This window comes from Microcaecilia unicolor, chromosome 3 (assembly GCF_901765095.1).
Source record: "Microcaecilia unicolor chromosome 3, aMicUni1.1, whole genome shotgun sequence".
Lineage (NCBI taxonomy): Eukaryota > Metazoa > Chordata > Amphibia > Gymnophiona > Siphonopidae > Microcaecilia > Microcaecilia unicolor.
The window spans coordinates 412,378,358-412,388,213 of record NC_044033.1 but is presented as its reverse complement, the minus strand read 5'-3'; positions in this window follow the sequence as shown (position 1 = coordinate 412,388,213).

Here is a 9,856-nt window from a genome sequence, read left to right as displayed (position 1 = left end):
CTCCACCTTTACGACCCTCTCTATCCTTCCTAAATAGATTATAGCCTGGTATGTTTGCATCCCATTCATGGAAACCATTGAGCCTCCGTGATTGCAACAACATCTAAGTCTGCCTCCAACATCAGGGCTTGAAGGTCATGAATTTTATTGCTTAGACTACGAGCATTTGTGGCCATTGCTTTCCATCTATATTTCCTTGTATGTGTTTTAACATTAGTGATTTGGGGGTGTCTTTTCACTTTGGGTACCTTCATATCTTTTTGTTCCAACTTTATTGCTTTTTCCTCTTCCTCAGTTCTATTTTCAGGAGCATCACAGTGCTGTAATGGAGCAACTAAATTCTTTAGTGGCAACACTTGTGCGGGTGGATGCTTCTGTGTCACATGACGAAGTCTGCCTGAGCCTACTGTGCACCATCTGTTCTTATGTGGGTTTATTCTTTGAGGCAGTGGTGAGAAGTTATTATTCTGTGCAGTCTTAGAAGCTGCTTTAATTGCATCCAATTCTTGCATTACTTTACTGAGCTCTTGTTTTAAACTACATAACTGAAGACAGGACAAGCTTTAAGTCTCCAGATGATTGGCCTTGAAACTAAAGCACCACAATTATTGCAGAGAATAAAAGTCATCCTGATTGGTTGAAATGGGTATGAACAGGTGTACTATGTTGGGGTTAACAGTCTGCAAGACTGCCTGTGTATGATTGAGGAGTAAAGTTAATGAGGTTTGGTTTGTCTATAAATGAGTGGAAAACCGTGGGGTGGGTGGGATTAGAAGTCCCAGTGTGTCAGCTAAATGCTGTTATCAAGGAAATTCTCTAGATGGGACCAGAAATGGTATAGTCTGATCAAAGAATTTTCAATTTATTTAACTTTCAAAATTGCCCTAGAATATAACTTTCCTTTTGTAAATAAATCTAAAAATTCCCAATAATTATAGCAGTTTCAGCAATGTAAAATGCAACTTTAGAGCCCAATGCAATGCAGTTTGAACAGCCTGTCCCCTCTATCAGAGCTTGGCAGGAAAAGAATGAAAGAGGTTTCACAGGGCAAATTAATTAATTAAGCAATAAGCATTAAATTAAAGAGAATATCAGGTATCTCACCTATAGCCAGAAAGTTGAGAAGTTTGGAATTTAAAAGGTCAGAATTTACTTTACTTTGCAGGAGTTTGGTTCAGGTCCAGCACCTGGAAAGTTACAAAACAAGTGGTTGTCTCTCTAGTCAGAGCCCAACCCCACCTCCTGCTGTGCAGCTGCTCCTCAGGTGTTGAAGGGCTTTATTAATCACTTAGAGACTGCAGCCTTTGCATCGTTTAAGGTCCCTGGTATGTTAGAGTGCACTGCTACCTTGTCCAGTTCAGTGTGAGTTTCTAGTTTGTTACTCGTAGCTTGGGCATAGCTTTGCTCGTTAGCTTGTGTTCAGCTTTACTAGTTTTCTTGTGTTTAGCTTTCTGGTTTTCCCGTGTGTGTTTTCTTTTGCTTCTGGAGCTTCAGCCCTAGTCCTGTCCGCTGCCAGTACTCCTTGCTACCGGAGCTCCAGCCATAATCTTGCTACTTGACCTGACCATTGCCTGAATCTGACTACACTCTGCCTGAACCCCGATACTTGCTGCCTGACCCGACTACTGCGTGACCCCGATACTTGCTGCCTGTTGCCTGACCCGACTACTGCCTGAACCCCGATACTTGCTGCCTGACTCGACTACTGCCTGAACCCGGATATTCTCTGCCTGTGGCCAGACCTATTGCCGAAACCCGGACATTCCCTGCCTGTCTGCCTTGCTTTCGCCTAGGTGCCTTGGGGCACTTCTGTATCCTGATTCCTGCTGTTCCTGCTTGCTAGTTCCAGTTCCGGTTTTCCTGTAAGCCCTGCCTGCTGCCCGAACCTGAGGGCTCAACCCTCGGGGAACGGTGGCTAAGCGTAGGTGAAGCCTAGGTCCAGTGTGTTCCTGTCCAGTGGGTTCTGGTCCCGTGTGTTACAGTCCAGTGGGTTCCAGTCCAGTGCGCACCCGTCTGGTGCGTTCCAGTGCAGAACTCCAGTCCAGGGTTCCAGTCCAGCCTTGCCTCGTCTCTGCTTTGAAGGTGACCTTGCCTGCCACTGCCGCTCCACAGTAGTGGTCCAAGGGCTCACAAACCCAGTGCTTCCAGGAAAGAAGTCTGACAACTTGTCACAAAATGATATTGTCATATCTGTTTCACCAAGTAGTGTAAGCCCAAAGACCTGGCAGGGAACATCTGCACAAAACACACAATTTTTTTTTAATTTGCCACTTTATGTGCATCAGAAATCATTCACCATATACAACATCCATGTTGATTTGATTTTGTATTGGAAAGAGGCATTCCACTTAGGAGCACATTGTGGAACACTGGCCTAGATTTAACTGCATCATTTATGAGTTCCCTTAATACAGCATCTTTTTGTTATTTTTCAAGCAAGGGCCAATTTGTAAAATACGAGAGCAAAGATCATCACTGGACAAAGCAGCAGACACGCTGTCAACCTCCACCATCCTTTCTCCATACCCATCCCTTTGAACTGGCTCTCCCCCTAATCCAGGTTTTAATCCCCTCCTCTACTTTCCTATACTTTGGCTGGAGCCTTGTTATGTGGTGCCACATTTTAAACAGCTATTCGGGTGGGGGGGGGGGGGGGGGGGGTTCCAGCTGCAGAACATAGCTTGCAGTTACTTTGAACTGCATGCCATTCTATCTTGTGAGAATAGAATGGGATTTTGGTCACCACAAAGCTCAAACTCACCAGAAGCTGCATGGCACAAATAGTAGGAATCACCAACATAAAAAATGAGAGGCAAGCATATACAGGCTCTCTGGGCAATTTGGGAGAAGTGGACCAGGAGGGTAATGCATTCTTCTCTCCCCCTTCCTCCTCCCCCCCCCCCCCCCCCCAAAGTGGGCATGCCAAGCCCCGCAAGCCAAATAGACTCCTGCTTATTTCTGGCTCTGAGCAGTATGCTCAAGTTATACCAGCAGATAGATTATGGCATGAATTTTCCCCCGTTTCTTCCACTATGATGGGAAAATTTCTGGGAAGAGTGGCCAAGAAAGCAAGTTCTTTGGCTATTTGTCCATGTTTTTATTTAAAGGCAATTTCTTCTAAAATCTTAATATGTCTTACTGCATTTATAAATAAAGTGTTGCTGGAAGTTGTTTACCCTAATGAAATTGCTTCGATTGCTCTTACTCCCATTCCTAAAAATATAGATCGACCAGAGGTGAATATTCCTTGGATAGTAAAACTCCTTCAGTTTGTGCTGAACTATCAATTCTCAATTTTTTTACAATAATCTATGGGCCCTGTTTACAAAGATGCTCTAGTGTTTTTACCATGTGCTAAAATTTAGCACGCGCTAACAGTGTAGATGCCCATATGAAATATTATGGGCATCTACACGGCTAGTACACCTTTGTAAACAGGGCCCTATGTATTGACATTTCTCACTGCATGGGTTTCTCCCAATGCATTGCACGGAGAGAATGCTTATAGTGCTTATTAACAGAAATAAAGGGATATATAGCCTTGGGTAAGGAAGCTGTCTTATTGCAATTTCATATTTCCATGGTGTTTGACACCATGGATCATAATTTGCTGCTTTTTAAATTGAGTGAAATGAGCATTAGGGAATCAGTTCTTAAATGTTTTTCATTCTTCTTGGGGAAATAGACAATATAGCATTTTGAAGAATGGTATAGCATCAAAGGATTGGAAGTCGCACTGTGGTGTTCCTCAAGGGTCCCCATTGTTGCCTCAATTTTTTAATGTTTATATGAGCCATTCAGGAGGTTACTTACAGTCTTGATATTTTTGTTTTGTGCCTTGTTCAATATTCTTTAAGAACATGTTATCATCAAGGTCCACCAACCCCAGTATCCTGCTTCCAACAGTGGCCAATCCAGGTTACGAGTACCTGGCAAGATCCCAAAACAGTAAAACAGATTTTATGCTGATTTATCGTAGAAATAAGCAGTGGATTTTCCCCAAGTCCATCTTAGTAAAGGCTTATTAAAGTTATCCAAACCTATTTAAATCCCACCAAGCTAACTGCTTTTACAACATTTATGGGCAACAAATTTCAGAGTTTACTTACACATTGAGTGAAGAAATATTTTTTCAGATTTGTTTTAAATTTACTACTAAGTAGATTCTTTGCATACCCCCTATTCCTAGTATTTTTGGAAAGAGTAAAAAGTAATTCACATGTACCTGTTCCATTTCACTCAGTATTTTATAAACCTCTATCATATCTCCCCTCAGCCATCTTTTCTCCAAGCTGAAGTGCCTAACCGCTTTAAACTTTCTTCATAGAAAAGTCGTCCCATTCCCTTTATAATTTTCTTCACCCTTCTCTAATTACACTATATCTTTTTTTGAGATGTGGTGACCATAACTGCACACAGTATTTGAGGTGTGTTCGCACCATGGAGTGATACAAAGGCATTATAACATTCTCAGTTTTGTTTTCCATTCCTTTCCTAATAATTCCTAACATTCCATTTGCTTTCTTAGCCAACACTGCACATTGAGCAGAGGGTTTCAATGTATCAATGATGACACCTAGATCCTTTTCCTGGGCGGTGACTCCTAATGTGGAACCTTGAATCACCTACCTATGGTTTGGGTTTCTCTTTCCCACATGAATCACTTTGCACTTGCTCACATTAAAAGTCAACAGCCGGGAGGTCACGTGACGCCATGGTGCAGGGCTGACGCTGGTAAGCTAAGCTCCGCGCACATTCGCCCAAAAAACTGCTAATTTGGCAAGCCCAAGGTGAGAAACAGCACTGCCTTGTATGCATCAGGTGGGGGAACCGATAAGCGCTTGAAGAATCGGAGGTGAGTAGCAGAATGGCAGCGAAAACGGTTCGGAGAGAGCAGGACAAATCTAAACCGGCCAAAAACAAGATGGCCGACCAGCGCGATCTCGGGGATCTTGCCGTGGGAACCGCATGGCTGACGGAGATCACAGCCGAGGTAACAGCAGCGGTGGAGGCAGCGCTGGATAAGAAACTCCAGCAGCTCTTTGATCGGACAGAGGAGGCTCACGAGTGCATTGACAGTATGAGTTTGGAGCTGGATGAAGGCCTGCAGCGGGTTTCGGAGATCGAGGAGAACTTAGGGGCGCAGAAGGAGATCAATAAGAAACTGTAGTGGCGCGTGGAGGTAAAGCTTGATGATTTGGAGAATCGGAGCAGGCGAAACAACATTCGTCTGGTCGGGCTCCCTGAGTCGCTGATGGATAAAGATTTACCTGTCTTCTTGGAAGAATGGTTACCACAGACCTTACATATAGAGGATAAACTACAACGGTTTTGTGTGGAGCGGGCTCATCGGATGGGGCCTTCGCGACAGGCAGTGACCAGGCCGAGAGTGGTTATTTTAAAATGCTTTAATTTTCGACATAAGCAATATATTTTGGATGCGATACGTGGTGGCAGCACCCTTACCTATCAAGGTAAAAGGATCCTTTGTTTTCAAGATTATTCGTATCAGGTGCAAACGATGAGGAAGTCCTTTGCGCCATTATGTACGGATTTATTTAACAAGAAAATAAAATTTGCGCTCCTCTACCCTGCAAAGCTGCGACTTACTATCAATGGAGTAACCAAATTCTTTGATAAGGTGGAGGCAGCTAAAGAATATATTCAACAACATGGGACTGAACCAGATCCTCAATGAAAAAGTAGAAGATCACAGAATCTTACAGAGATTAGATTCAGACTATTGGATTTCACTGGACTGGCTTCAAAGTGGAGAGTCTGATAATGGGAGTTAATTTGAGAGCCCCAAGGTTTGAACAATTAGCTGTTTGAGATGCGATTGATTGATTGGACACGAACTGAGAATGTTTATCAGAGTGCCTCCGGGGCTTGATAGTAGATTATATGACAAAATTGGAATCGGATGCTGATCGAGTGGGTGATATGGATGGTCTCCAGCTGGTTACCTGGGCCTGGAATGGTCGTTGGGCTATCGATTCCGCAGAGCTGGAGATATATACAGAATGGACCTTCAGAAGCTTCTTCTAGTCTTCCGAGAGGGAGACGAATAAAACTGGTATAGGAGATGTGATAGATAAGGCTGTGTATGGCTAAGATGTTGGGGAATGGGAATGAGAGTGGATGGGTAAGAGGTATGCTGTAGGGTGAGTGCAGGTGTTATTTCGTGACTAGTTCTTGGAACAGGAAGGGGGGAGGAATAGTGGAATGGGAGCTGGGAGTATTTGGAGGGGTGGGGGGAAAGCAGGGATTGGGCAACAGGATATAGACTAGCAATAAGGAATAAGAGGGGATATGTGAGTGAGTGGAATGCTGAGTGGATGTGGGAAAGAATAGTAGGGATGGTGCAAGCTGCACGTACGAGCTGATGTTGACTAATGGGTCTTAAAGTGTATTCCTGGAATGTGGGGGGGCATATCTCCCCTATTAAATGAAATAAAATACTTAATAGTCTTAAAAAAGAAAAGGGCTGATATAGCACTCCTCCAAGAGATACATTTATCAACTCAGGCGCATGAGCTTAGAACCTGGTGGGTGGGCACTATAATAGAGGCCCTGGCGGTGGGGAAAAAAGCGGGGGTTGTGATATTATTCCATAAATCTTTCCAGGTGGAGGTTGGGCAGCTATGTGTTGATACCGAAGGGAGATATAACCTGGCACAGGTAAATGTGAATGGCAGTTCATGGCTCATAGGTAATGTCTACGCTCCTAATGTGTACTGCAAGCAATTTTACCATACTCTTATCAGTAAGATACAGCACTTTAACATCAAGCAGAAGATAATTGAGGGGGGCTTCAACATGGTAGCGGATTCAACTATGGATAGATCACACACTGTAGCGGGAGCAGCAGTGGGGGCGGATAAAGGTATAAAACTGTTATGTGGAGCACTGGGAGTGGTCAATGTGTGGAGGGTACTAAATCCAAACACCAAAGACTATACACACTACTCTAGAGCCCATCACACACAATCGAGAATTGACTACCTGCTGATAGATGAAGAGAGTTTTGCAGATATATTAGAGGCCCATATTGACCCTACGATTATATCAGATCATGCGGCTACATATATCAAATTTCGAGATCAGAATCCACAGAGTAGACAGTTTAGATGGCTATTTCCCATGGACCTGTACTATGATCCAGAATTTTGGACGTATATTAGAGAGAAATGGGAAGAATATACATTACATAATGCAACTCATGTAAATACCCCGATACTATATTGGGAAGCTGGGAAGGCTGTGTTAAGGGGAGAGATAATAGTGTATAACGCTAGGAAGAAGAAACGGAGAGATCGTGCAATTATCAGATTGGGGGAGCAATTAGTACACTTGAGGAGGTCTTATGGGCAACATTCCACAGACCATGTCCGAGAGCAATTATTAGCCACGCAAGCGTCCCTTAATGAGTTGCTGCATCAGAGAGCAAATAAATCTGCCGAATATTATATATATCAATTGTATAGGTTTGGCAATAAGCCTGGGAAGATGATGGCGGGATTGGTGAGGAGAGCGAGGGGGCAGCGGAGAGTGCTGACGGTTCGGACGCGGACGGGGGAGTTGGTTTATACTGATGCAGAGATACAGGACATGTTTCAGGACTATTATGCTAGGTTATATGCTAAGAATGATATCAATGACTTAGACCCAGATACGTATCTTGAGAATGTCACTAAGCCGAAGATCTCGGAGCAACAGCAGAGAGAGTTAAACAAGACGATAGAAGTGGAAGAGGTCCTTAGAGAAATCAGAGGACGTGCATTGCATAAGGCTGCGGGGCCAGATGGATTTAGGGCTGAATTGTATAAAATCTTAATGCAGGACATAGGAGGCGCTCTAGCTAATGCCTTTAATAGGTCAGTTGAATTGGGGGAGCTTCCGCAATCCTTGGGACTAGCGGATGTCATGGTGTTTTTGAAACCAGAGAGGGATCCGACCTTACCAGGCTCATATAGACCAATTTCACTCATTAGCTATGAGGCTATATTATTCGTCAAGCTATTAGCATCTAGAATGGCGAAAGTGTTGCCGAGAATAGTGGCGTCCCCTCAGGTGGGGTTCGTGCAGGGGAGACAGAGTGGGAAAAATATTAGATTGCTCTTGGCTACAATGGAGAGGGTACGCAGGGGGGGAGGGGACTCCCTCTTGATCAGCTTCAACGCCGAAAAGGTGTTCGATAGGGTCAAGTGGGAGTTCCTTTTCGCATCATTGAGGGCGTATGGATTTGAGGGATATTTTACACAAGCGATTTCCATATTATACAAGAACCCGGCGGCGACGGTGTTGGTAAATGGAGCGTACTCTCAAAGTTTTCTAATTAATCGAGGAACTAGACAGGGTTGCCCTCTATCCCTATTACTCTTTGCTGTTACTTTGAATCCATTGATTTGGGAAATTCAGGGAAACGCTGAGATTGAAGGAATAAAACTGGGAACCAGAGAATTTAAAATATCGGCCTTTGCCGAAGATATCTTGGTTCATCTGGCGAGGCCGGAGAGATCGCTGCCGGTGTTAATGGAAGTTTTTGAAGAATATGGGGCCTTCTCGGGTTTTCAATTGAATATTCAAAACTCTAAGGGATTGCCCACTAACAACACAGTGAGGGAGCAATGGAAGGGAGAGTTTCCATTGCGGTGGGCGGATAAGGAGTTTAAATACCTGGGCATAACGCTAACTGGGGATTTGAGAAGATTATATAGACAGAATGTTGATGAGTTGTTACATTATACAAGACATCAGATAGCAATATGGGAGGGGCTACCCTTAACATTGAGTGGAAGAGTCGGCTTGTTCGCAATGATGCTTTTCCCGAAATGGCTATATGTCCTTAGACAACTGCCAATTTTATTACAGACCAAAGATCTAAAGAAACTTAGGGGAATGGTGTCCTGGTTTTGTTGGGGTGGGAAGAAGGCCAAAGTTAAATTGGAATATATGTATGGGAGAAGGACAGATGGGGGCTTTGGGTTGCCTGATATTAAACAATATAACTGGGCTTGTTTGGCACGACATTTAGCGGATTGGATATTAGAAACCGAAGAGCATACAGTGTGGAGTACAGAGTGTGAACTGTTGAGGCCCTATCATCCATATTATATGTTACATGTCCAGGGTAAAATGATGCCTAAGGGATGGGGTCAACATATATTACTATATCCAATGTGACACACATGGCAGTATATATTAAAGAGGTTAAACAAGAACCCACAATGTACGGATCTGCTCCCACTTGGGAATGGAGCATTTGGCCCTGGGAACATCCAACCAAGGTTTATTAATTGGGTACAGGAAGGGGTAGTTCTGGTGGCGGATGTCATGCAGGATTCGGGGAAGGTTATATCTCAGGAGGCCTTAGAGGATATAGTGGGAGTAGAGAATGTGGCATGGTATGACTATTATCAGTTACATAGTTATATTAAGCAACTACATAGAGCCAGACGTGATAGAGGAATATATGATTTATTGGTGAACTTATTTCTGCTTCAGGGTAGGGAACAGACCTCGGTGTTGATACTGTATAAACAGTTAAATATGATTTCCCCGCATCCAGGGGTTTGCTGGTACATTTTCAACAACAGGCTCTTTCTCTGAACGTAGACAGCTCTGAAGTTGGAAGGGCCAGGGGTGGGGGTGGGGGGGGGAGAAACACTTGCCTCTCTCTCCTCTATCCCTTCTTGCGGGCACGCTAGGCATACCTTTGCTGGCAGCCAATAAATGGACTGCCACCACTCCCAACGTCTTGCTCTGAGCAGCATGCTGGAACTTCTCTCACATGCTTGAGAAGTCCCAGCCTGCGGCCCAGAGCTGGAAACATGGAGCAAGGAGCAGCAGTAGT